Genomic DNA, 27,704 nt, shown 5'->3' on the forward strand with positions numbered 1-27,704 from the left:
GGAGAGGATGTCTTTATGGAACAGCAGTGGAAGCAAGCGCAACCGGATTTCTTCGAAGAAGGGAGAAAAATAATCAAGAAGCTAGGCGGTGGATGCCGTATATGTAGCGGATAACAAATCTCCGCAACTGTCATTGGATGCACTTTACGGCGAACCAAAGGAACCAGTAACGGCTGAAGTAATGCTTGACGCCTACAATGTTCATAATTTCGGTGTTGTTTACATTAAGATTACCTGCACCGCAGTTAATGAAACATCATTTAATATTGACAACAACAATGAAGCTAATATTGAAGATTTTACAAAATCAGATGTTGTTTCTAAGGAGATTCAAAGGACCTAAAAGGAAGTAAAGAAAGATATGCATCACTAGCAGCGGCAGCAACAACTTCCCAGCATGTGGGTTGGGACCACACGATACTCTGCATTTATTCAACTGCCCAGCTAACCCCACTCACCTGTCTCCTCATTCTTTATGGACGCAACCAGTCCAGGTTGCGGAATTCTTGAGTCTGGATACAGAGCAACTGGATAACTGAAATAATTCACGAACGAACATATATGCGTTGCTACAACAACAACAACAACTATGCTAAAGAAGAGGCAAGAGAAAATTAACCCGAACAATCCCATTGAATATAATACTAAAAGCGAAGTGATGCCGAGACATGAAAGGAGTAGAGCGTATTCTACGGAGAAATGGGGACTACGGCAAGAGCTGAATAACAAGCTAAAGAAGGACAACAGCCTTGAGCCATGGAGGTCACCAAATGATTCGTAAGTCTGGAAGATGAAACCGGCGATTCCGACCTTTTACAGGTGCAATCACATAAATGCAATTTTGGTCACATTTATTATTACATTTCTAAATTAATTGAAACTTCTTTTATTACAAATATTTTATGTTTTGCAAATTGTTTGTTTTGTTTTTTGTTGAAGTTCAATCTCATTTTCGATTGTTTGAGTGGAGTATTCCCCCATTGGCTCAACTTCATTTATTACCCTCTATTACAGAGAGTAATGTCTTTCAAAACGAACTGACAGTGTTGCAAAATTTTACTGATCGCTACCAATATCATGATTTCATCCCGGCGAAGGGAATTATCAATTGGCTTCTCAGTTTTTGAAATGATGCCTTTTTTAGCGAAAAACCGAACTCTTTAAGTGTCTAGTATTCCCATATGAATGAGAATCACACTCACTTTTCGGCTTTTCCAAAGAAACACCAAAATCAAAATATTTTGCAACATGTCAGCACGTATCAACTAAGAATTCTTCGAATTCTGTGAGTTGAAAAGAACACCAACACAGTTGCCTGTGAGGTTGTTTATTGGAATTTTGTTTTTTTTGTTTTTAACAAAGCTCCAATTCGCCCGTGCCTCGGCTGTTTTTTGTTTGTTTTGTTTTTTGTTGAAGTTCAATCTCATTTTCGATTGTTTGAGTGGAGTATTCCCCCATTGGCTCAACTTCATTTATTACCCTCTATTACAGAGAGTAATGTCTTTCAAAACGAACTGACAGTGTTGCAAAATTTTACTGATCGCTACCAATATCATGATTTCATCCCGGCGAAGGGAATTATCAATTGGCTTCTCAGTTTTTGAAATGATGCCTTTTTTAGCGAAAAACCGAACTCTTTAAGTGTCTAGTATTCCCATATGAATGAGAATCACACTCACTTTTCGGCTTTTCCAAAGAAACACCAAAATCAAAATATTTTGCAACATGTCAGCACGTATCAACTAAGAATTCTTCGAATTCTGTGAGTTGAAAAGAACACCAACACAGTTGCCTGAGAAGCCAATTGATAATTCCCTTCGCCGGGATGAAATCATGATATTGGTAGCGATCAGTAAAATTTTGCAACACTGTCAGTTTTGCAAATTTTTTACACGTATGCACTTTTTAGCCACTAAGGAAATAATGTCGAAAAGTCATAACCCTAATATACATATTTTCGATGAATCAGGGTAAGGGGTAAGGGTAGGGTAACTTCCTGACTTTTTGAGTTTTTATGTATTCTAGGACCTACAGTAAAATTGAATTGCAAACAAATTTCTAGAATATTTTGATCTGTTACGTTCACATTTTGTATTTGATTTTAAAGATTTGAGGAATAAGGGACCAAACGGAACCCTTTTATGACCAGCACAAGGGTTATTTTTTTAAAGCAAAATATTCCTCGCATTTTTTGTCAATAAAATTGCCAAAGACACTGTATAACTAAAGTACAAGGATTCCAAGTACTAATCTTAACTCAAATATTTACAAAATTGTGGAAATGGTAGGTGTGCATATTAAAGTTTCATGGTTTTTTAGCGAAATTGACAATGATATTTCTTGGTATGTTATGCGACTAGAGATTTCTTTGGTGATTTTTTTGTCTTTAACGCCATTAAAAATATATAGTTTTCACAATAAAAGTTAATGTCAAGAATGTCCTCCTTGATATTTAATGACCAATTGTAACTTAAAGTTAATCGGAACGCTATAAATCTAGTCGTAACCCAAACTATAAAAAAGAAGACCAATAATTATGGGGGATAGAGTTTCTTCCCTGTTTTGTTTTTTTTTTTTATGTTCATTCAGGTAATTTTTACAGTGTTTTATTTAACTTGCTTTTTAATATTTTTTAAGGAAAAACTTTTTAATACATACAGAGTACTATCAATGTACATCATACAGAGTACTATCAATGTACACCAAGACCTCGCTTTGCATCGTTTAACTTTCTTTCACTTTCACTTGCTTAGTTAATACCAGTTTTCACTATGCGTCGTTGGGTTTTCGATGTTGCCTTGTTTTGAGTTTTAGGTTGAGGTTCTCCTACTATTTACTTTTGGTGAGAATATAAAACGCAGCAACATTTGTGAGAAAAATAACTCAAAAGGAAAGTCCTTATGTGTAAGGATTAAGGATTATTACATGTTTCAGAAGGACAATGGCCTCAAATGTATGTGTTTCCTTCAAGAAATTCCCGTTTCTTCAAAAAGGACAACTTCGAAACTCGAACTTTAGAGCTTTTCTGAGCATTTCATGGCTTTAAAATTCATAAACAGGACATAACACCCGGAATTTTGTCGCTACAGCTGTTGTATTGTAGATGAACAATTTTTGTGGATTTTACGATGCAGTGTACGTTGGACTTGTCACTATAAGTACTATAACTGCCATTAAAACCAATTAATATACTCTTTATGATCTTAAGTAAAAATTTAGTCTCATTTTGTTCAGTAATATCAAGAATATTTTAAACAGTTCCACGGGGATTCTTCGTTGTATACTAACTTTTGCGACATACATTTTGGTCTTTTTTGGATTCGAACCGTACATTTGCTAATGTATGCAAATATTGCGCACTTTTAATTGTTATTACGGAAGACAGCCTTCTTATCTATCAAATAAAACTAATTGTTTGTTGTTTTCATTAAGTTATAGTGACATTTATCCCTAATACATTTTGGTTTCAACGGTGTATACTAACTTTTGCGACAGACTGTAGATGGCTGAAATTTTGTATACATGAACTTAAGTCCGAACAGACGTGGGGTATAACGGTACCGCCAGGTATATTTAACTTTTTAGCTACATTTTCAGACCGATTTAGCTATAATTTGACATTTAGTGTTCCCAGTGATGTAGAAACTTCTCCACCAAAAATGATGAACATAAGTGCACGTTTTGTTGTAGTCCGCATATAACAGTTTCGCCCGATTTCAGGTATTTTTATTCTTTTAGCTGGTCGAATTATACCAAAATAGCTATAAAATGGTATCTAGGGTTCCAAGTGTTCAAGTAGTTTCTCCATCTAATAATGTGGATATGAGAACAAATAATGTTTTTTACCCTGGAACCTATCTCCGAATTTTACATGGTTTTACATAGAAAATCTTAATTCGCTTTGCGTCGTTTCACTCTGAGTCGTGTTTTTTGTGGAACGTAGAAACTACGCAAAGCAAGGTCTTGGTGTATAGTGCAAAATGCCGTCCAAACAGTGGTTTTATTAAAGCAATTTGGAGATGGTGGATTATCTAGAACAAAATGCTTTGTTGGATTTATTAAATAAGAGTATAAGCTAGTCTTTAATAGAGGGTTTTTTTGGACACATAAGATCAATGTTTTAACAAAAAATCTTCTAAGGGTAGACATATATGTACGTATACAGTTGCGGTAAAAATAATAGTAATCGAAATGTTCAAGTAATCATGCTAAATATCAAGTCATTTTTTATTTACTCGAACGTACTATGCAAAAATGTTGTCCGAAATCATTTGCGCTCACGGCATTAAACATTTTTCTGGGTTATGTTTGATGCTATGCTGTTGATTTTGTTCGCAGCACAGTACAGCAGTACAGTTGAGCAGCACAGTACAGCAATAGTGTTGCAATGTTCTCAGCACAGCATAGCAACAGTTTTCGCTTTTGTTTTGGACTACCTGATGTGCTGCAAAGATTTCACAAGCATAGCATAGATTATGGAAAATGGTCTCCTTAAGGTAACTTCTCCACAAAACTTCAACACTTTTGTTTAGTGCCGTTTAGGATCTGTTGGACAATTCTTTGAAAATGTATACCGAAACTACTCCTTGCGTTCCTGTTTATGTTTTCCGTGCGCATGTCCATGCATCCTGACGTAGTGGCCCGCGATATCTATCGAAAAGAAATGATTCCCAAAAATAAGATACAATTCCAAAATGCATTATATTTAAGTGTTAATTCAAATCCATATTTTTGTCGGTAAGTTCATACGTCCAAAAAAGCCCACAAAATACATAATTTTTAGGGAAAAGTATCTTGGTTGTTTGGTCGCTTTTCGATTTGTCTGTAGATGAAAGTTTCAAGTTTCATACAGTCTGACGGTATATCTCTGTCGACTACCCGACTGATACTGTCTGACGGTATATCTCTGTCGACTACCCGACTGATACTTTTTTACTTGTTTTAATATTTGATTTTCTATATACATGTATGAAAAAAGGATTTTTATATGCTCCGCTGAACCGAATACGAAATATTACATTTACTTAGTGGGACAGGTTACGAAAAAGACAAAAAATATTCCGAAAAATATGGAGAATCAACAGAAACCTGCAAAATTGCGGTTATTGCACATTTATTGCTCCAAACCAATAACAATTTAAATTTATATATGAGACGCTCAGCACTAATATGGCCTAACACACAAGCCCCAAAATATCTAACTGAATATAATAATCTAATCGGAACCTTTTGAAATAAATACTAAAAACTATATATTGCATTATATAACACTAGGTTATACTATCTGCTATAATAATGCAATATGGAGTTTTTAGTATTTATTTCAAAAGGTTCCGGTTAAATCTTTATACTCAGTTTGATTTTTTTGGGCATGCGGCCTAGGCCGTTTTGGCGCTGAGCGCCTCATATGATTCAAATACCAGATTACATTTGACATCCCAGCAAAGCTACTCATAACAAAACCCCTTACTAACCCATGTATTTTAACAAGGGCATATACCGCTTAATATGTGCTTAATGTTAGCCATTAACATGAGTAGTTAAATAAGTAGTAGCGGCTTTAGTAACTACTAATTTTATTTAAGAGATTATTTTAGTCAAAAAACGCTTAGTAAGGTTAGTAAGGGGGTTTTGTAGTTAGAGTTTTTTTTTGTTTCGAATGTGGGCTGATGATATGTATGCACTCGTACTTATCTTTAGTTTGTCATTCATCCAGGTTGATTTTCTTTTCGTTTCTACATGTGGGTTATACAAAAAAAAACCTTGCACTAGCAACAAAGTGGGTTGTCACAGCTTCGGAACAATCAAAAGTGTTGTAGGAATACAATTTGTTGAATATGTTGTTATGGCATTGCAAATCAAATGCCTTGTGATGTCAGACCTACAACAGCATGTGTTTTGCTATGTTTGAAAAAAAGAACAGATTGGAAGTACTAAAAGCAAAACAACAAGAACTAAGATATCATATGTGTAAAAGTACAGCTGCACAGTGGATCCACTTGTATGGAGAAAGTGGACAAAAATATTTAGAGTGTAAAAATGAAGCGAATGCGCCGGTTACAGCTTTGTGCTGCTGTGAAGAGTGTTTTAAGAAACCATGAGCGTGACATTCTCCCCCCCTTTCCCCTCTGGAGGGGGTATACGGTAAGTATTGTTTTATGCTGTTAATACCAAATGGCATGGACAAAGGTCCCGATTATTTTATGATGCAAAAATAAGCTTGGGGAAACAAAACAATCTCCAAAACTACATAAAATCCAACCAATTTAGCGGATAAAAAAAATCAAAATTTTTGTTTGAAAATTGTAAAATGTTTAATACAGTATTGTCTCGATAATCCGGACACTCGTTAATCCGGACAACGCGGTAATCCGGACACTAATATTTTTTACATATTTTTCTTACGTTTATAATCCGGATACCAATATTTTTCCTATCTAGAGCATTCGATTTTTATCTATTTCATTGACGTTTTCGTTCTTAGCATTAGCAATTGGTGTATACATAAGAAAAATTAAGTAGTCCAAAGTTTTCGGCCCTAAACTCGACTTTCTAGATAGCCACTGTTAGCTCATTTATACGGGTAATATGAATCTGTCAAATGATTTTCCCATCGTTCAACCATTGATGACTGGCTATGATAAGCAACAGTATATAAAAGTTAGTGTTGGGTAGCCTAGTTCCCTGAAAATTTGATGTTGCGTGTTCCTCTCCTGTCAAGGAATTAGTTCATTAGCCCTTAGATCAGTCAGAAAGTGTCTTGGGGCATGTAATGTATTCCAAGGATATTTTACCTAGGAATGTTTAAATCATTTAAAGCGTTGGGTTTTATAGCTAAAGGAGAAAACGAGAAGAGACCGAATATAGGAATTTCAATAATTATTAACAAGTCGTAATCACCGGTAACTAAGTATTGTTATATTGCATTCTCATAATTATGCAACCAATATACTTAAATTCCATTTCGTCTTATTCGTATGCTATAACATTTTGCAAATCAATATCTCTTTTTGGCTTCGTCAACGAGATAAAGTCATTTGTCGATGTTAATAGAAATGGCTAAATATTCTATTCGGAATTCTGAATAAATATAGGGTGTTTTTTTAAGCTAGATAGAACTTTAAATTGTAAAAACTAACACAAAAAATTAAATTTTGATGAAACTTTTTTTGTTTCAGTATACTCTGTTATATATACTCTGACAAATCATCATGAATAGGCTCACGCTTGAACAACGCTACGAAATTATCCAAATTTACTTTGAAAATCAGTCTTCGATTCGCGCAACTTATAGACGACATCGTCATTTTTATGGCGTTCAGCGATGAGGCGCATTTTTGGCTTAACGGGTTTGTTAATAAGCTAAAATTGCCGCATATGGAGTGAGACCAATCCACAAGAGACCCTACAGACTCCATTACATCCAGAAAAATGCACCGTATGGTGCGGTTTTCACGCTGGTGGCATCATCGGACCTTATTTCTTCAAAAATGAGGCCGGAGCTCGCGTTACGGTCAATGGAGATCGTTACCGCTCCATGATCAATGATTTTTTGTTTGAAAATATGGATGACATTGATCCGGAGGAGATGTGGTTTCAACAGGATGGCGTGCCATACGGCGAACGCAACTATCGACTTATTAAAATCAAAATTTGGCGATAAGTTGATTTTGAGAAGTGGACCTGCCAATTGGCCTTCAAGGTCGTTCGATTTGACACCTCTCGATTATTTCCTGTGGGGCTACGTGAAGTCACTGGTTTATGCTGATAAACCAGCAACAATTGATGCCTTGGAGGCCAGCATTGTTCGTGTTATTCGTGACATACGGCCAGCAGTGCTCGAAAAAGTGGCCAAAAATTGGACGTCCAGAATGCACTTCGTCAAGAACAGCCGCGGTGCCCATATGCCCGAAATCATTTTCAAATGTTAATGTCACGTATTGGTCTTTCGTATAAAAAGAAATTTTGATTACAATTTAATTTTTTGTGTTATTTTTTACAATTTCAAGTTCTATCGGGCTTAAAAAAACACCCTTTATATGAATGTACATGAGATACGAAGTTTATGTCTTAAACAAACTATGAATAAATATACACCAGTTGTACAGAAGTGTTAGATGACAAAAATACTCAGCAAATGTCACCCAAATTATGCTGGAGGTCTCAAAGTGGTCGCAACCCGTTATATTTGCTTAACCCACTTAGCGCCGAGAATTTTTTTGTGTGTCAAAACTTAAAATTTTATATGAAAATAATATTTTTAATATATATTTTTCCTGTAATCGGAAGGGTAATATCGGTGTATTCTTACATGACAATCCCTTGGTTTTTGATAAAGAAAATACTCTTACTATATTCTTAAAAAATTCCTGAATTTATTTGAATGTAATATTTATGATTAAAGTAATATGGCATATTTAAATTTTTCATCAAAAAATCGAAAATTACAAAAAAGTGTTTGTTTTTTTTTTTGAAATTCTGATGATGATTGAAACGAATGATGGGTAATAGACAATACTATAACAAAATGCCAATAAACACACAAAAATATGCGAAAATAGCCGACTTTTACGTCAATCTTTGCAACCATTTTTTGTGACGTTTAAACGATCAGTGGCTGTAAGTGGGTTAATATGAATTCGTTTACTTTATATGTCAGGTTATAACCAAGGGGGCCACCGTGGTGCAATGGTTAGCACGTCCGCCTTGCACTCAGAAGGTCTGCGGTTCGAATCCCAGGCCAAGCAACATCAAATTTTCAACGGTGGCAAAATTCCCCCTCAGTAATGCTGGCGACATTTCCTGAGTATTTAAGCCATGAAAAACTTCTCTACAAGTGGTGTCGTAAGACACGCCGTTCGGACTCGGCAATAAGAAGTAGGTCCCATATCATTGAGCCAATATGAATCGGCGTGCACTCATTGATATGAGAGAAGTCTCCCTTGTCCCATCTGGGATGTTTGTGGAACAATTATTATATAACCAAGTAAAAGTCCGTTATTAATGATTTAAACTTACAAAATTGTATGTTTTTGTTACTACTCGGTAATCCGGACAATTCGATAATCCGGACACCGCCGAAACATGTGGTGTCCGGATTATCGAGATTATACTGTATATGTAGATCTTATAGCGTTCTTTCTGGAAGAAATTTATCGCCAATGTAAGACAAATTTTGAAGAAGATTTCTTCATCTTGCCACTGATGCCAATTATGTTAATGTACGTGGTCAAATAACAGAGTTATACGCTAATATATCCATAGAAACCCTATTCTAGGGCAGCTTTAGTCAGCGACACACCATTTATAGTCTGGCACTAGATGGCAGCTGATTTTAATACTGAATAATCTTAAAGCCATGACCTTCTTTGGATAATTATTCCCGAGGTGGGCATCATGACTAAAACCTTAGGTCAAATTTAAGTATATGATCGAATTGGCATTACAAAATACGCTAAGAAAATATGCAGCTAACTAGAATTTCATAGCACGCTAAAACACTTTTTTTAATGAAAATTAAGCTATTACCTCCTGCTTCAAAATCCACAATAATATTTTGCTATACGTATTAGTTTCGCGATATTTTGAATATATTTACTTGCACTTAAAATATAGGTTGTACTCACAACAAAAAATATTAGTCAAATGTTCCGGATTTGAAGCTATTCTTAAGAAGATCGCGTTCGAATGAATCAAAAACTAATATATTTTTAAAAAGGTCCATGTCAAAGCTGTCAAATTTGCCAGATGTTGCACCAAAATTTTGACATTAATTTTTTTATTTTTGGCCAATGGGTGGAACCACTGTGAGCTGTGGAAAAAATAATAGCATTACTTATCAAATTTGTAACCTTGTATAACCTTTAACATATTTTATGTTATTTCACGTTTAACATTTGTTTTTTAGATTTCCAGGTATCTTAACTGAAATTTAATCAACTTCCAAAGACGATTTTACACCCTACACCACAATGTGGAAAGGGTAAGTTTGTTTGCCAACCACATGGGGGTATACCAAAATTCATATTTCGACGAGATAAAGCGATTTTGAGAAGTGTGTCCGTCCGTCCATTAAAAATTGTAATCACGCTACAGGACGAAATTATAGACCAATCTTTACGAAATTTTGTGTGTAGGTCAGGTTTAGGCCAGAATAGTTCCCTATAGTTTTTGGCGATGATCGTAAAATATTTAAGGGGTGGTATGCCAAAATTCATATCTCGACGAGATAAAGCGATTTTGAGAAGTGTGTCCGTCGTCCATTAAAAATTGTAATCACGCTACAGGACGAAATTATAGACCAATCTTCACGAAATGTTGTGTGTAGGTCAGGTTCAGGCCAGAATAGTTCCCTATAGTTTTTGGCGATGATCGTAAAATATTTAAGGGGTGGTATGCCAAAATTCATATCTCGACGAGATTAAACGATTTTGAGATGTGTGTCCGTCCATTAAAAATTGTAATCACGCTACAGGCCGCAATTATAGACCAATCTTCACGTAATTTTGTGTGGACCAGGAATAGACCCCTATAGTTTTTGGCGATGATCGTGAACTATTTAGGGGGTGAAGTGGACAAAAAACAAATTTTGTAACGGCTCTGTAGGTTGCAATGATAGTCTGATAGGCACGAAATTTTTGAAGTTTGGGTTTAAAACAGAGATGTAGCTTGCAACTTAACGTAATGATCAGATAAGATTTAGCGGGTTAAATGGACCAGAACTTTTGTATGAAAATTGGTAAAGTTTTTAGTGAAATGACTATATTTTTTTTACTTTATTGTTGTTTTTTTCGACCTTTTTTGTCCATCATTGAAATAAGTATATCTTTATTTCTGGAAACTTTGTTAAGCCCATGTAAGTTATATTTAAAAGAGGAAGGCCGAGGATCCCTCAGTTTTAATTGTGGGCAATGTAACCTTAATCAAGCTAGAGATCGCAGGATAGTGCCAATAATTGTTGATAATGATCGGATAGTATTTAGCGTGTAAAATTGACCATAACTTTTATCAGAAAAAAATATCAAAATTTAAATCAGTAATTTAAATTCTGGGGGCATATTCGGACAACTTGCGAAAACTAAACTTGAAAACCAATTCTCGACCTCTCACTTGATCCAAATTATATAAATTAAGCAGTTAGATAAAGAAACTACTGTCTAATATCACGCTGCGTCTGAACCAACTTTAAATGGAATGTGCTTTCACCGTGGAAGTTTTTGCGGATTCTGAAACTGCAATGTTCATAGATGAGAAAAATCCAAAAACAACAAAAAATCTCTGGAGGAATTTTTAAATAAATCGCGGTCAAAGTTCACATTTTTTAGGTTTTTTTTACGTTTAGAGGATTTTGCATGGAAACCGCAAGCCCTATCGAATTGGGACTAAAAAATGTTGTAGAGAATTTTTCACTGCTATAAAATTTTTTACACCGTCAACATTTATGCTGAGGAAAAGTCAGAATTTTTTAATATTCCATTTGAAAAAAAAATTAATTTTTTTTTACGCTACATAAACGATTTTTGGTACATAAATTGAGAAAAAAATCCCATTCTCAAATCTGTTCGAGATACTATTTTGGATATTGCGCGTAAAAGTTATGGCGGTTTCAATTCTGATTATTAGAAAAAATCTTATAAAAACGCTATTCATTATATTGAAATTGTTAATTTATGGCTTCCTACATACTATATGTTTACTGAGGTCCGATAACTTCAGTAAAAAAGTTGTAAATTTTCGGGGAAATTAGGAAAGAATTCAAAACAATTGGTAGTTTGCAACTTGTTTTAATAAAATTCAAGCTGTTTTTGCATCTGAAAAATATATAAAAAATATCACTCATTTACTCAAAGAGTGACATATCGCATAAAATCGAGTTTCGAGAAAAACGCATTTTAAGTTGGCGATTGAAATTCGACTTCCCAACTTCAAATGATTATTACACAAAAAATAAAATAACTACTTGGACCATCTTTTGTAAAGAGCTAGACAGATATCAGTGCTAAATTTCTGTGCAAGATCAAGCATGGTTTGAAGTGTTTTAGTTATTCATAAACTCAAAAAAAAAATGTTTGTTGATTTATGCCAAATTCCTAGTAAATAAGTTGTAACTCCTCGAGTTTTAGGGATATCAGCATGAAAACTTGACACGATATAAAGTAGAAGTCGTAGAAAAAATAGAAATTGCTAACTCAGAAATCGCATTTTTTTAGTTATGCCACTATTACGTAACCTAAACATCGCGAAGATTCAAATGAAACCAAAACTATACAAATCCGTTTAGTAGTTTGTATATTATAGCAAAAACAAAAAAAATATATTGAGGAAATTTATAAAATTTTTGTAAGAGAAAATATTTATTAAAATTTGTTTTGTGAGTTAGTTGAAGAAATTGTAGAAAAAATAGGGCGGAGTTATTCTTCTATTTTAGATAAATTTCACGCAGAAAATCACATTTTTTATGTAATCACTTCTCGAATACGCGCTAACATTTAGCGGAAGATATGGGTATCGTTCAAATAAATGTTGAGTTCCTTTAAATGGGGTATAATCTTGAAATAAAACTGTATTGGGTAATGTTCATTTTGAAATGCGTGTAAATCACGAAATCCTTAAAATCACTTGATGCGCATGCGGTTTACCAATACAGCGAATTGTTCTCTTTGAAATTGTACACATTTAGCAGGATTTACTTTGGCCGCTAAGATGTAGCATCGTCTGCAGTTTGGTGTGCAACCAACTGTATAACGCTAATAACTTGCACAAAGTGCATACACTTTTTATGCGCATCCGATTTCACTATCATCCATGAAAAAATACATCGATCTAAACCTATTTCGATAAAATCCATCAAGAACCGTGGATGTAGCATCACACACTAATTTTAGGATAAATCGGATACAGCTCCCATGCAACTTTTTAAACCGCTGTTTTCGCAAAAACGCGAGTGATATGTCAGTTTCTTCATTGAAATGAAAACGATCCACAGAAAACGCGATTAAATCCGCGATATTTTCAAAAACATTTTAAGCACATTTTTCGGTTTTTGCAGTTGCTGTTTTCGCCGTTCTAGTGGATGAATTTTCACGATTTATGATTTTTATGATCCGGACCGTCAAAAAACTTAAATATCTTGGGGTCCCAGCACCATCAAAAGGATATTGTAAATACTGTACCCAAAAAATAGAGTTTTTCGAAACAATATCGCACTAAATGTTGGCCTTTGGCAGTGGATTGCTGTGGTGCTGTCTGTGCTACATAGTCAATATACATATAAAATTATGCGTAATCGCGAGTTTTTTGATACTATTGTATGTTTTCTGAAATACCCGAATGCGCATCGCAGATAGATCAAAAATACAAAAAACACCTAAAATCTGGCTTCAAAATGTCAGCATCCATAAAATGTGGATGTGGTGGAGATTTTGAAATGTGATACATTAGAAGTGTAATCCTCATTTTGTATTCTTCTAATTTTACTTTGGATAGATATCCGTAATTGAAACGGTTTAACCGCCAATCGAATAACAACGTAAAAAACTCGTTTGCTTCAACGTGTTTTTACCTATTTTTATACCCTCCACCATAGTATGGAGGGCATAATAAGTTTGTTTTTCCGTTTGTAACGCATTGAAATACTCATTTGCGACCCTATAAAGTATATATATTCTTGATCAGGGTAAAATTCTGAGTCGATCTGTGCACGTCCATCCGTCCGTCCGTCCGTCTGTGGTAATCACTCTAGCATCCACAAAAATGGAGATAGAACGCTGAAATTTTGGGAAAATGCGTCTTTTGTTTGCAGGCAGGTCAAGTTCGATGATGGGCTATATCGGTCCACGTTTTAGTATAGCCCCCATATAACGGTATCCCCCGATTTACGCTATTTTGCCGTTTTTAGCTACATTTTCAGACCGATTTAGCTATAATTTGACATTTAGGGTTCTTAAGTGTCAATAAATTTATATAACAAAAGTTGTGGACATCGGTCCACGTTTTGGTATAGCCCCCATATAACGGTACCCCCCGATTTACGGTATTTTGCCGTTTTTAGCTACATTTTCAGACCGATTTAGCTATAATTTGACATTTAGGGTTCTTAAGTGTCAATAAATTTATATAACAAAAGTTGTGGACATCGGTCCACGTTTTGGTATAGCCCCCATATAACGGTACCCCCCGATTTACGGTATTTTGCCGTTTTTAGCTAAATTTTCAGAGCGATTTAGCTATAATTTGACATTTAGGGTTCTTAAGTGTCAATAAACTTATATAACAAAAGTTGTGAACATAGGTCCACGTTTTGGTATAGCCCCCATATAACGGTACCCCCCGATTTACGGTATTTTGGCGCTTTTAGCTACATTTTCAGACCGATTTAGCTATAATTTGACATTTAGGGTTTTTAAGTGTCAATAAATGTATATAACAAAAGTTGTGGACATAGGTCCACGTTTTGGTATAGCCCCCATAAAACGGTACCCCCCGATTTACGGAATTTTGACGTTTTTAGCTACATTTTCAGACCGATTTAGCTATAATTTGACATTTAGGGTTCTTAAGTGTAAATAAACATTTATAACAAAAATTGTGGACATAGGTCCACGTTTTGGTACAGCCCCCATATAACGGTACCCCCGATTAAGGGAATTTTACGTTTTTAGCTACATTTTCAGACCGATTTAGCTATAATTTGACATTTAGGGTTCTTAAGTGTCAATAAATTTATATAACAAAAGCTGTGGACATCGGTCCACTTTTTGGTATAGCCCCCATATAACGGTACCCCCCGATTTACGGTATTTTGCCGTTTTTAGCTACATTTTCAGACCGATTTAGCTATAATTTGACATTTAGGGCTCTTAAGTGTCAATAAACTTATATAACAAAAGTTGTGGACATAGGTCCATTTTTTGGTATAGCCCCCATATAACGGTACCCCCGATTTACGGTATTTTGCCGTTTTTAGCTACATTTTCAGAACGATTTAGATATAATTTGACATTTAGGGTTCTTAAATGTCAATAAACTTATATAACAAAACTTGTGGACATAGGTCCACGTTTTGGTATAGCCCCCATATAAAGGTGCCCCCCGATTTACGGCATTTTGACGTTTTTAGCTACATTTTCAGGTCGATTAAGCTATAATTTGATATTTAGGGTTCTTAAGTATAAATAAACTTATATAACAAAAGTTTTGGACATAGGTCCACATTTTGGTATAGCCTCCATATAACGGTACCCCCGATTTATGGCATTTTGACGATTTTAGTTACATTTTCAGACCGATTTAGCTATAAATTGACATTTAGGGTTCTTAAAAGTCAATCAACTTAAATAACTAGTGGACATAGGTACATGTTTTGGAATAGCCGTTATAAATTCACATTTCTAGACCGAATTAGCTATAATTTGATATTTAGGGTTCTTAGTGACCAAAAAACTTATATTCGAAATAATTATGAACGTAGGTCCATGTTTTGGTATAGCCCCATACAACGGTACCTCCCGATTTTCGGTATTTTGAGAATTTTACCTACAAGTTTTAACCGAAATATCTGTAATTTGAACATTTGACAGTTGAAATTCATAGTGGTCACCACACCTCTCCACCAAAAATTGTCAAGAAAGGTCGATGTATTGATAAAGCCCCCATATAACGGTACCTCCCGATTTTCAGTAATTTGATGATTTTAGCTACAATACTAAACCGAACTAGCAGTAATTTGACATTTGAAGTTCTTAGTGGTCACAACACCTCTCCATCAAAAATTGTCAACATAACTCCATGTTCGGACATACATAGCTCCCATATAACGGTACCTCCCAATTTTCAATAATTTGGCATTTTTAGCTACAATTTTTAACCGAACTAACTGTAATTTGACATTTGAAGGTTGTAGTGGTCACCACACATCTGCATCAACAATTTTCAACATAGCCCCAATATAACGATACTTCCCGATTTTCGGTACTTTGAGGATTTTACTTAAAATGTTGTAGGTCCATGTTTTGGTATAGCCCCAAAACAAACCTCCCGATTTTCCGTACCTTAGCTTTATTTTTTGGACGAACTTTTTGTAATTTGAAATTTAAAATCCAACAAAAATTGTTCATTTAAGTTCATATTTTCGTATAGCCCACATACCCCCGAACTAGTTGTTAATGACATTTGAAGTTCCCACGTTATGTATAGTGTTGGGCAATCTCGTTCATTGAGCGGATCGATCTTTTTCATTCCGTTCACCAAAATGATCTGGGTCGTTTATGCTATGTTCATACTGGAATTTGAATCACGTAGTTCGTTCTCATAATTACGTACACGAATTAACCCGTTCATACGACATGGTACACAATTCATAGCAACATGATTCATATTTTCATACTTTTTATTTTCTGATTTTAAAGAAAGTTTCATCCAAAAGACGAGTAAAATTAATTGATATGAACTGAAAAACTATTTGTCCTTCTTTCAGATATCTATTTAATATTTAATTACATTATTTTCATTCATCTTTTCTATTTTTTCTCACAATTTTGATGTTTTCAGCAAATAAAAATATTTTTCTATTTTCAAAATTAACGAGAGAGACGCCTGCCAAAATAACATTTTGGTGTACAGACTTTCTGGCAGGCATTCGATTTTTGTTTTTAAATTTGTACGCGAATTTGAAACGATGGACAAGAAATGCAACTGCAATAAACGAAAATAGAAAATTTGCTATAATTTGAATGTTTATTAGTCCTTAAACCGTTTACTTTTCATTCAGCTTTTGCAGTTTTACTAAAAATTTTTGGGTTTTTAATAAATTTTAAATTTTATATTTTTCCTGTCATAATTAATTTATTTCGATAAATTCTCTCATTTGTTAGGGATGGGACATATTTTATCGTCGTTCTGAGAGTAATTTAAATTGAACAAAGTACACAAATCGTTGTTCGTTCTCAAAATTTTGTATGGGAAATGAAGTAATTATATCGTAATTTGGGGTCGAACAACGAATAGAGAACGAATTACCGTCAGTCTGAACAAGGCATTACTTCGTTCGTTGGCTCTTTTTCGTTCAACAATACATTTGACTGTATTATTTTCTTTTGAAGTCGTTCGTTCTCTGCTGCATATGACTCCGTCGTTCTTTTCACCGAATCGTTCTTTTGAAAATGTTCGTTCACGAATGACACAACTGTTGTGTTACGTGCTTGTTTGTGTGCTAATGGTGGTGGTTTTGATATGAAAGAACCAGATGAACGAATGATGCAAAAGAAAGATATGACCGAGATGTGCTACTGAATGAGGTGAGTTACTGAGCGAGAGCAGCTCTCTGAATCATTGTTTGTTTTGTGTGGAAATTTGCACAAACGCAGCGTTTGACTGCAAAATCAATGCTGCTAATTTTGTAAGCAGCAATGACTCGTCCATCGGGTATCTAAATGAACGATATAAAAGAATGAGCTGGATACGGATCCGTTCGTTCTTTTTACGGAATCGTTCCTTTGAGCTGGTTCATTCATGAACGACGCAACTCTAGTTATGTACCGATGTTCGGTATTTTGAGGATTCTAGCTACAATTTTTAACCGAATTAGGAGTTATTTGACATTAAAGGCTCCCATCAAAAACTGTCAACATAGGTCCATGTTTTATTATAACCTCTATATAACGGCACCTCCCAATTGCTAGCCCACCAAAAATTGTCAACATACATAGTTAGATATAGGCACCATAAAAAAGGGCCTCCCGAATGAAGCATTTTATGTACATTATCTGACATTTTAACGTACCCACTTAAAGTTGGGGACAGGAATGGAAACTAATTATTCCATTTTAGTTCAGAATATTTTATGGTGGAGGGTATGAAAAGTTCGGCCCGGCCGAACTTAATGCTTTTTTACTTGTTATTCATTTACGAGGTCATAGCTTCCCCGCAAATTAACTTTTTTAGCCACATTTTTGAGCTTTGACTAAAAACACTTCGTTTGATCCAACTATGGTCATATTTCGTGGTACAGTGCAATATTTCGCGAATTATAACAGTGAAAACCTTGGCTTCATCAATGTTAATTTTTTTTTTAATTTTTGTCATATACACTTTCATACGGGCAAAATGTGCCTCATCGAAATAATGGTTTTAGACCCCAAGTATGTTTGGACGAAATGTGTTTCAGATAATTTGGAGTCGATTTAGCAATGTCCGTCCGTCCGTCTGTCTGTCTGGCTGGCTGGTACACACGATAACTCTCGAACTAAAGTTCGATGATGGGTTATATCGGTCCACTCCTTCCGGTACCTCCCCCACAAAAGTTCGGAAACGTTCGAAAATTTGTGCGCACGATTACTCTTGAAGGAAGTAACCTATTTGGACCATACTTTGCACATCGTAAAATTTCTACCAGACTTATATAAGGTTCCAATATGGACTCAAACGGTAAGACCTGCTCTCGAATCACTTTGATTTTTGTTGAAGCAACTTGCATTCGCTACCTCGATTACGGCAGTAAAAGGGGCAAGTTCATACTTCATGAGGAAACAGCCCGAAGGTTGAAAAAACCCCTATGGCACCACATGTAGTGGCTGGAGGGCTCGAACCTAATATATTACCGTATATAGCTATATCAAGTTTTTCGCAGGCTAGTGTGATAAAAAAAAGCCCTATCTATCGATATCCCCGCAGCTTTTTGAGCTTTAATCCTATCTATACTTTTGTCGGTGCATACAACCAAAATTTTGAAACCCCCCTAATATATGTCTTTTTTGAGAAAAAAAGTATTTCAATCCACACAGGCTGAGGGTATATCTCTTTCGGCAAAGCCGACTGATTCTTTTTTACTTGTTTAGTCCCATTTCGATAGGGTTTGTGGTTTCAAAGCAAAATCCTGAAAATCTAAAGACCCTAAACATGTGAAATTTGAGCGCGATTGATTTAAAAATCCCTCCGGCGGTTTTTTATGTTTTTTTGATTTTTCTCATATATAAACATTGTAGTTTCCGTATCCGATTTTTCTCATCTATGGACATTGTAGTTTCAGAATCCTCAAAAACTTCCTCGTTGTAAGCACCTTCCATTTAAAGTTCGTTCAGGCGCATCGCGGCATATAAGTGTTTTTTCCTTTATAGTTTTGGTTTGTTTATGGTGATCTACGTTTTACTTCCATGCGGGGTTTTAAAGTTTTTATGCAACCTTTGATTAGAAGTAATGTAATACCTCGAAATATTGATCTCTTCCATTTCCAAAGATATAAATATATGTTTTGTAATTAATTTGCATAGATATCGTCCACCAAACTCGTTCAAAAATGGAAGACAATCATATACAAATAACTTCTAACAAATTTTGGACTGCCATAACAAGACTACAAAAGCCTGCTGAAAAGCGTTGTAATGTTTATTTTTACAAGCAAATTTTGGTTATTGAAAAAAAACAGTTAACATTTTATTTTATGCAGATAAGTTTCTTTAGTATACAAGAAAAAGATGTTGAGCTTCAACTGATAATACTCCCTTCAAAACAGATCATATGGGGCGTCATTGTTGTTCTTTCCAAAACATGTACCAATATTTACAATTTTTCGAATTGAGAGAAATGCATAAAATTGGGCAATACCGACTAGACCTGGATGTACTGGATTTGGATATTTAACATCGGGAGCACCGTTCTAAGGAATGCTGTATAAAACATTGACATGTACCGAAAAATTTCTAGAGGAACACTTCGTAACTCCAGCGAAGACTTAATACCAAATTTCAGTTATACCCGTAGAATAATGTGGCTACAACTTTCGAAATAAAGAAAATTGGCAGGGAACGCTCTATGGGGGCTATATAAAGACATTGAACAATACCGGAAACTTTATACCACAAACTGGGACTAAATATTAAATTTCAGTCGTTTCGATGGGGCACCCTTCAAAATATCAAAAATCGGGAAGTACGCTTCTATGGGGCTATCTGAAGACATGAACTTTTACTGATAATTTTCTTCACTCTTCTATGGGGGTTATATCAAAAAGTGGACCTATAACGACAAATTTCTGAGAGAACGTTTTGTAGCAACGAAAAATATAAAATACCAAATTTCAGCCACGTCGGTAAAATAATGATGCTAAAACCTTCAAAATACCGAAAATCGGGTGATACCGTCCTATGACGGCTATATCAAAACGTGGACTTATATAATCATTTTTGGTAGAAATATTTCTTAGCCTCGGGAAATACAAAATACAAAGTTACAACCGATTCCGTGGTCAAATGGGACTAATACATTCAAAATATCTTAAAGTGACGCGCAATGAATGTAAACAAACAAAACGATTCCCGTACCAATCACACAACGCACATAGGTTTCAATCAGGAAATTTTTGGCCAAAGCCCTATTTTTGAAGTTTCGAAATTTTAATTTTTTTTGCACAGAATAATAAAAAACACATCAAGTCATCTGAAAATAATTAGTTTTTGTAAATAACGTTAGTATTCGTTGATTGGCGCAGTACCAAAGTTGAAATTTTTTTATGTAAAAATAAAACAGACTTTGTGCTCTAAATATACAATTTTTGTTGTATTGCGTCGCTGCATAAATATACATAAGTGAGTGACGTAGGGGATGGAAGATACCAAGGAACGGTCCTGACCGGTTTTAACATGGCAAAGCCCAGGATTTATCTTGGTCCCTCTTTCATCCCAAGTGGACACTGACCTCCCCGTGGTGTCACCTGGGCAACTGCCTTTAACACCCGTTAAAGGTAGTGAGCTAACATGTGCCGCGCGTTCACCCATAAGAACGTTAAAAACTTGGGTTTGGGCGTCGGGTTAGTAACCCTCCCCTAGAAAAAAACATCCTACTATGAAAAAACGAAAGAAAAGAAAAACAAACCCCTCTAAAGTTGACGAACCCCGAAAACGTTTTAAGGACCATGATCTGCGAATCTGCACCTGGAATGTTCGCACTCTTTATAGAGAAGGTGCAGTCTTCGCACTGGCAGACGTACTTGAAAAGTACAAGACCGATATTACTGCCATACAGGAAATACGATGGATTGGGAAAGGCGTCACAACAACACCTAAAGGTGACGCACTGTATTATAGCTGCCATGACGTAAAGCATGAGTTTGGTTGTGGATTCGTAGTTAGTCGGAGACTAAAACATCTTGTATCCAGCTTCACTCCAGTGAATGAAAGACTTGCTGCAATTCGAATAAAAGCTAAATTCTTCAACATCACCTTTATTTGCGCTCATGCTCCCACTGAAGAAAAGGATGAACAGACCAAAGATATATTTTACGAGCGCTTAGAAGAAACATATGACCGTTGCCCTGCCCATGACATTAAAATCATTCTAGGCGATTTTAATGCCAAAATTGGAAAGGAGAATATCTTTGGCCCAACAGTCGGGAAATTCAGTCTCCACAGTGAAACATCTGACAATGGTATGAGACTGATAGACTTTGCAGCTGCAAAAAACATGGTAGTTAGCAGTACCAGATTTAATCATCTCGATATTCATAAGGGCACCTGGCTGTCTCCAGATCAGAAAACAAGAAACCAAATTGATCATGTTGTGATAGATGGAAGACATTCGTCGAGCGTGTTGGATGTACGATCGTTCCGAGGCGCAAACATTGATTCGGACCACTACCTTGTTGCAGCAAAGGTACGCACCCGCTTAAACGTAGCAAACAAAGTACGAACAGACACAACACGAAAGTTAGACATCGGTAAGCTGCAATCACAACAGATAGCCACAGCATATTCCACTCAACTAGCCCAATTGCTTAATCAAAGCCCTCCTCATCCCGATAACATATCAGCGCAATGGCAAAGCATTGCCCACTCCATGCAAACAGCCGCAAAATCCATACTTGGATACCAGAGACCTCCACCAAGGAATCCATGGTATGATGAGGAGTGTCGTGCTGCCACCGAAGAGAAAAATGCGGCATATAAGGCTACTTTACAATCCGTAGCAACGCGTAGCGCACGAGAGAGATACAGGGAGAAAAGGAGAGAGGAGAAACGTCTTTTCCGCAGGAAAAAGAGAGAGATGGAAAAGCGGGAGTGTGAAAAAATCGAGATGTACAGGAGCCAGAATGAAGTCCGAAAATTCTACCAAAGAGTCAAGCATCAAACTGATGGCTTTGGTACAGGCACATCCTCCTGTAGAGACCAGCAAGGTAATTTGGTAACTGATACAGATAGTGTACTCAGGATATGGAAAGAACATTTTTCAAATCTGTTGGTATCCAATAGCAGCGAAGACGACGAAGATACCACAGTCCCAATCCCAGAAGATGGTATTGAATGTATACCGCCCAGCCAAGATGAGGTAAAGACAGCAATAAATCGGCTGAAGAATAATAAGGCAGCAGGGGCCGATGGCTTACCAGCCGAGCTGTTCAAAACCGGAGGCGACACGCTGATAAGGTGTATTCATCAGCTAGTTAGCACCATCTGGCAGGAAGAACGAGTACCCGACGATTGGAACCTGAGTATCTTGTGCCCCGTCCACAAGAAGGGAGATAAGACTGTATGCTCTAACTATAGGGGCATAAGTCTACTCCCTATTGCCTACAAGATCGTGTCAGGGATATTGTGCGAACGACTAAAGCCAATGGTCAACGAGATTATTGGACCATACCAATGCGGCTTTAGACCTGGCAAGTCCACCATTGACCAGATATTTACCCTGCGGCAAATCCTGGAGAAGACCCAAGAGATGCAGATCGACACCTACCACCTTTTTGTCGATTATAAAGCAGCCTTCGACAGTCCGCTGCGCTCAAAGGTATTCCAAGCCATGTCTGAATTTGGTATTCCCGCAAAGCTCATCCGGCTTTGTAAAATGACTTTAACTGACACGAGGTCCTCAGTTAAAATAGGAAAGAACCTCTCCGAAGAGTTTGGTACCAAAAGAGGTTTCAGACAAGGAGACAGCCTTTCGTGTGACCTCTTCAACATCCTGCTAGAAAAGGTTATACGAGAGGCAAACGTCAAAAGAAGTGGCACAATCTACACCAATAGTCACATGTTACTTGCTTATGCTGATGATATAGACATCATGGGTCGATCAGTAAAAGAAGTAACTGATACCTTTATAAAGGTCGAAGGAGAATCTGCTAAAGTGGGTCTGGCGGTAAACGGTGAGAAGACCAAGTTCATGGTGTCGACGCGCAATGCGTCCATTGAGCTCGGACCGACTGTGGAAGTTGGTTCCTATAATATTGAGGTAGTAAAAGACTTCGTCTACCTCGGCACCTCCGTCAACACAACAAACGACATCAGTTGTGAAATAAAAAGAAGAATTGTAATGGCCAACAGATGCTACTTTGGATTAAGTAAGCAGTTTAAAAACAAAGCCACATCTCGTCAAACAAAAATAACGCTCTACAAAACACTGATACTACCCGTGCTGATGTATGGCTCCGAAGCCTGGGTACTTGCGCAAGCAGACATGGCAGTGCTTGGTGTGTTTGAGAGAAAAATTCTTCGAAAGATCTACGGACCAATCTGCGTTGACGGTGAATATCGACGTCGCATGAACCACGAGCTGTATCTGCTATACAACGACATCAATATTGTTAAACGTATCGAGATGCAGCGATTGCGTTGGCTAGGCCATATCATAAGAATGAGCGATGATGAACCCGCTAAAAAGGCGTATGAATACATGCCACATGGCGGTGCACGCAGAATTGGCAGGCCAAGGAATAGATGGCGCAAACAAGTGGATGATGAGATGACAAGGCGCGGTATTCCAGAGTGCAAAGCAACAAATAGAGAGGAATGGAGATCTCTTCTTAGTTCGGCCTATAGAACAAATGTTCTGTAATGGGCCAGCTAAGTAAGTAAGTAAGAGACCAAAGTTATTATGAATCGGGAAGCTGTTAATGAGTACTTTCATAATATTTACAAAAAGAACGATGAAATTTGTAAAATTAGCGTAATAAAATCAATGCTTTTATATATATTAAAAATTATTTTTTAAAAATATTTTTTAAATATACTTAAGCTTTAAAAAAAAATCCAAATATGTCCACCTCCAAATCGAATTTGAAAGATAGCAGGGGGTCTGTACTAATAAATTCAGAAGTTAAATCGCGCCAAATTTGCCAAAGTTAAAATAAAGTGGATTTTTCTATTTTAAGACCGGAGAATTTTCTGTAAATATCCGTTGTGACTGTACGTATTATACAATTGAAATAGAACGGTAATACCGACATCTATCAACCGATTTTCCTTAAAATACATATTTAAGGGTTTCAGAGTGTAGAAAACAAGTATGTATAATTTTTTTGAAAATATGTCAATTTTTTGTCATAGCCACACAAAGTACCGTCCGATTTTAGATATTTTGTGGATTTTAGCGACACTTTATGACCGATTCGGCTGAAATTTGGTATTTTGACCTCTTGGAAGATATGAATCCTTCGTACCAAAAATTATTAACATAGGTCAATGTTTTGGTTTAGACCCCACACAACGAGACCACCCTGTTCAACGAATTTTGGCAGTTTTTGGTCATTTTGGTCGATAAAAAGTAAGAATTGCTGTTTGTACACATTTATTATAAATAATAATTAATTTCAACACAAAATGGACGTTGAAATAGTTTTGGCCAGAAAATTTGGATTTGGGGCCATTGTGCAACGCCACAAACTTTTCAGCTTCTCTGAATCGTTTTATTCTCACAACCAAAACAAAACAACAAACTTTTCAATGTAAAAAGATGAAAATCGTACGATTGCTCAAATGTACTTCGGCTATGCTTTGCCGAGTTTTTTCATTCACCACCGAAACAAAAAGATTTTTTGGCAAACGTTTGCCGTGCGTTATGGTCAAAGAAACACACAGGCGCACACACATGTGATTGCATAACAACCCTATAAACCAACATCAACATACTACAGTGAATATTTTATCAACCACCAAACGTTTTTGATTTATTCACATGTGTTTAGTACTATTTAGTTTTTTATCTGCTCTTGTGGAGTTGAGTACTTTTCGCTAATCTTTTTGTTCGCACTCTCGAATGTAAACAAAACGAAATTAAACAGCGAACTCCGCTAGCTTGGGTTATGTTTTGTTTTGTATTGTTCCTATGGAAAATACGAAACGATTGGAAATGTTATTTAATATATTTTTACGTACCCTATATAAAAGCGTTACATGAGTTGCAATGTTTTTTAGCCTCTGAAGGCACAAAATACAAATTGCAACCAATTCGATGGTCAAATGGGACAAATATCTTACAAATTCCTTAAAAAGACGACGCGTCACGCATCACTATGTATGTGGGCTATACCACAGTGGGGACCTACATAGCCCGTTTTCAATACCAAAAGTCCTGCGTACATACAACAGATTTATTAAAATTTCAACCACCTACTTCAATCCGTTCGGAAGCTAGAGTGATTTCCACAGACGGACAGACGGACGCACATGGCTATATCGATGTAGAATTGCGCGCTGATCGAGTAAGAATTGCATATTATTATTTTGATGCTGGTTAAGAATTTTCAATTAACAGGAAAAAAATTCAATATTTGCATATAAATCAATCAAGTATAACCCATGTTTGATTTGCATTCATTTTTCTTTCATTTTTTGACTTTATTTTTTTAATATGAAAAATATCAAAGCAAGAATGCAGACAACTTTCATAAAATCCACAACAAAGGCAAAGAAATATTAAAATTCGAATTTCCTTTGTGTGTTGTTTTGTTTTTTCGTATTTTAACGTGGCTACTGTATACCCCTCAGGCGTATCAAACAAAAAAAAATTCTGTGAAAAATATCAAACAGAGTATAAAATCAGCGGGGAAACACAACTACAATAAAACCGATGTATTCCTCTTCTACTGGTTATGGTATACAGACGTTCGGAGGGAAGCCTGGGTGAGGTTGTAGTTGTTTGTGAGTGGTTTGTAGCTTTTTAAAAATTCGTCTCAATGTGCATTAATCGTTGTTAAATTTTCGCAGAAAGCTAATTCCATAGAAAGCCAACTACCACAGAAAATCCTTCGATATACCAGAGGTAGCAGCAGGTCACTAAATAAAAGAATATGTACATTACAAATGACCGGATTTTTTACTACTTCACTCACTGTTGGTTGGTCTATGGGGGCAAATTCATTGAATGGATTTTAACCACTACCAAAGATATCACCATTCTGCCTTTGTGTATGTGTGGGCCACTATTTTATGCTTGGCCAAGTACTACTTTACTGCTTTATTTGCTGCTGTTGTTGTTTTTGCATCTTTTCACCATTTTATATGGCAAAAAAATTGGTCATGGCTACTTTTCATTGAAGCCGAAAATAAAATTAACACACTTGTCTGTTTGTCCTGAAAACGGCATTACTTTTTGGTTTGTTTTCAATGTTTTACGCGAAAAAGGACCACTCGACTGGGTGTGTGGTGCTGAAAATGCAGTAGACCGTTATAAATGGGTTTTTCTGCGTTCATTATTTATGGGCCATCTTTAGAGGTGTTGTTTTAACGAATGAAATTACATATAGTGAAAAATTTGTTAAAATGTGGAAGTTCATGAACTTTGAAAGCTTTTAAATGCTTGGTAACGACTGGTAAATGTTATGTAATTGAAATCTTTTTATTAGAAATTAAATTAGGTTGAATAGAGTGTAAATAGGTATAATCTCTTTTATGGGGAGAGCAACCGCAACTTAGAGTATTTTACGATTAAAAGTCTCCTTATAAAAATTGCAAATATAGGTCCACGTTTGATAGCATTAACATAACGGTACCGTCCAAATATTTGACTTTCGTAATATTTTTTCCAAACTTAGTTTATGTTCGAAGATGGGTTATATCTGTCCACTCCTTCTGGTACCTCCTCCACAAAAGTTCGAAAATGTTCGGAAAATTTGTGCGCACGATAACTTTTGAAAGGAGTAACCGATTTGGTCAATACTTTGCACATCGTGAAATTTCTACCAGACTTATGTTAGGCTAGATTGAAAAGAGGCGTGATGCAGGATCACGACACGTTCGTGTCGGAATACACTTAAGCCAGAGGGATATACATATGTGTATATTTTGCCGATGCGTTTAGCAGTATACGCGTCGCTTTTAAGGGCTTGGCGTTATCTAGGCTCGACTATAACGTGAAATGAATTACAATCAATCACAATTTGTGGTGAAGAAATCTTCGGACCGCTAAAAATCCTAATTACTAATTAAAGCAAATTTTAACGTAGATTAATACTTCTGAATTCATGAAATCGGTTGAACCCGTTATAATGGGTGATCCAACAAGAGGTACTTTTTTCAACAGTATTTTTGTGACATATCCTGCGTGAGTCGTGTCACGTGTTCATGTTATTTTTGTTCAGTACTGTTTGGCATTTTATCATAGAAAAGCTTACGCCTATGCAACGTTTACAAATCGTTCAACTTTATTACGAAAATTCGCGTAATTTTGTTCAGTGATGAGGCACATTTCTGGCTTCACAGGAATTTAAAGAAGCAAAATTGCCACATTTAGGAAGAAGAGCAACTTAAAGAGATTCAAGAGCTGCCACTTCATCCAGAAAAAATAACGGTTTGTGAGCCGGGGGAATCGTCGGACCCTATTTCTTAAAAATGATGCCGGTTAGGACTTCATCGTCAATGGCGACCGTTATTGCACCGTGGTAACCGACAATTTGATGTCTAAAATTGAAGCTCGTAATCTCGGCGACGTTTGGTTTCTACAAA

General features: G+C 36.1%; 1 protein-coding gene across 4 annotated transcripts in view; it reads right to left on the minus strand.

Moving 5' to 3' along the window:
- Pxn (Peroxidasin) overlaps positions 1-27,704 on the minus strand; it is a 384,372-nt gene that overhangs the window by 173,268 nt on the left and 183,400 nt on the right. The window lies entirely within an intron of this gene.

The sequence above is a fragment of the Musca autumnalis genome, unplaced genomic scaffold (genome assembly GCF_047663935.1).
Source record: "Musca autumnalis isolate F117 unplaced genomic scaffold, ASM4766393v1 scaffold_4, whole genome shotgun sequence".
Taxonomy (NCBI): domain Eukaryota; kingdom Metazoa; phylum Arthropoda; class Insecta; order Diptera; family Muscidae; genus Musca; species Musca autumnalis.